Source organism: Tarenaya hassleriana, unplaced genomic scaffold (assembly GCF_000463585.1).
Source record: "Tarenaya hassleriana unplaced genomic scaffold, ASM46358v1 Cleome458, whole genome shotgun sequence".
Lineage (NCBI taxonomy): Eukaryota > Viridiplantae > Streptophyta > Magnoliopsida > Brassicales > Cleomaceae > Tarenaya > Tarenaya hassleriana.
This window is the reverse complement of record NW_010967283.1, coordinates 12,562-14,749: the sequence shown is the minus strand read 5'-3', so window position 1 is coordinate 14,749 and position 2,188 is coordinate 12,562.

Genomic DNA, 2,188 nt, shown 5'->3' with positions numbered 1-2,188 from the left:
CAGCCTCCACAGTATCTTCCGCAGATGCTCCTCATGCGTCTGCAGATCCGGTGAGTAGATGAGAAGGTCATCGATGAAGATGATGACAAACTCTGGGGGAGTTTGATGACATGTATTTTGGTGACATTTTGGTATAGGATGTCTAGTGCATTTTACTCGGTTTTGCATATTTATAGGCATTCTAGAGCACAATTGGTCTCGATATTGCTTGGTTGCTTTCTTTGGTGTCAAAACAGGTATTTATGCATAAAAGAGAGCAAAAGGAGTGGAAAACATGGACTACGGAACATCCCAGACGAAACGGGAACATTGGAGTTGTTCCGGAGAAAAAACATGAAGCCTAAAAAGTCAGATCTTGCAAGTCCAATAACTTCCACTCTATAAGTCCAAATCACGTGTTCTCTACCTCATTGAAAAGCTCTCTTCAATATCTACGCATAGACACCAAGATCGCACAAATCCGACATTGGAGCAGAAAGTTATGAGCAAATCTGTCAAGCATGTTCGAGTTGAAGAATCGACACGGACCGTGTTGCATTCGACACGGCCGTGTTGTGTCCGTGCTGAAAAAAGTGAAGTTTTGCTCAGAGAATTGACACGCACCGTGTTGGCATTCGACACGGCCGTGTTGATTCAAACTCGGCCGTGTTCAACCCAAGTCTAAAGTGCAGATTTTGAACAGAGAATTGACACGGACCGTGTTGCATTCGACACGACCGTGTTGCATTACAGGAAAACTTCCTATTTTGCATCCGGACTTCCGTTTTCAGCAAAGGAAGAAGCCCAGTTGCCAAGCAAATAAATAGGAGACGTCTTGAGCTTCAGAAATCATCGAGAGATCACAGGAGAAGCCAGAGAACTCGAGAGAGAATCAAGACGGAGTTTCCCGGGAGCTGAGATTGAAGAATAGTCGTCGAGAGATCGCTGCGAGTCTTCTTTATCTGTTTCTATGTTTCTTCTTATTGATTTGAACTCGTTCGTTGTTATGGGTAGTGAGTAGTCGTTTCACTGTAGCTAGGGATTTAACCTTGTAGGGATTTGTTTGGTTTTTATTTTCCGAGACTACGTTATCGATACTCTTCGGTTTAATTGAATTGAGTTTATTGCTTTTGATCTTCTTGACCAGTTGATTGATTGATTATAGATTCTGATTTGCAACGAGAGTTGAGATTAGATTCGGAATGAATTCATTGAATGAATTGATTAAGACTATTGAGAGATAGGTTAATCGGTTTAGGAACTGTGATAGTGATCGTTAATGCATTTGATATTTTAATCTATTAGGTTGAGAGATCGATAGGTTAAACTATTGGATAGTGGATTTAGGACTTGAGAGAGCCAAATCTGATATTAGAACTTGAGATCCCCGATTAGAGTTCGAAGCACATGACAAAGACCAGGAGGAAACCATACGAGTGTCTGAAGAAACTACGCAAGAGAACAACTTGCTTGAGGAGCAAGCAACAGTCAACGAAGACCAAACAACCCAAGGGAACAAATCGGGAGAAGATATTCTAGGAGATTAGCCGTTTGGTAATTGACTTCTTATCACAATAATTTAGCTCCACCTAAATGTAAATTTACCTTATAATTCTTTCTGTTTATTTTATTTCCTTTTCTTTGTACTTTACCTTTTTATTATATATGCTGCACATACACGATGTAAACATTATCGAAGATTATAATCAGAGTATTGTTTTCCCAGAGCTTTCTCCTTCGATCTCTTTTGTCTTTTTGGATTCAATCCTAAAATCTTCACATGGTATCAGAGCAAGATCCATGGTGACCACTATTCTTTTTTCCGCTGCATAGATTTTTCGAAAAAAAAAAATATCCCTCTTGTCAAATAAACACCGCAGGAGGAGAGAAACATGTCATACCAATTGGCATATGAAGATTTCAAGGTCATAGCAACCTTTGAGTACATCCGCAAATTCAAGTTGCTCCAAAATGTATGGAGTAACATGCTTGAAGAACAAAGAGACAAGGCGTTCAAGGGTGTTTGGGATAGAATCAAGGAGCTTCATCCCGATCTAAGCATCGAAACGTGTAAACTCTATACCTTTCTTGGATTTTTGGATGGTATACACAACAAACTAATCTTGCAGGTTATAAAAGCCAAAGGGAAAATATCCCTCATGGAAGCAAAAATGATGTGGTGCGAAGAACGCACTCAAAACATCATAAA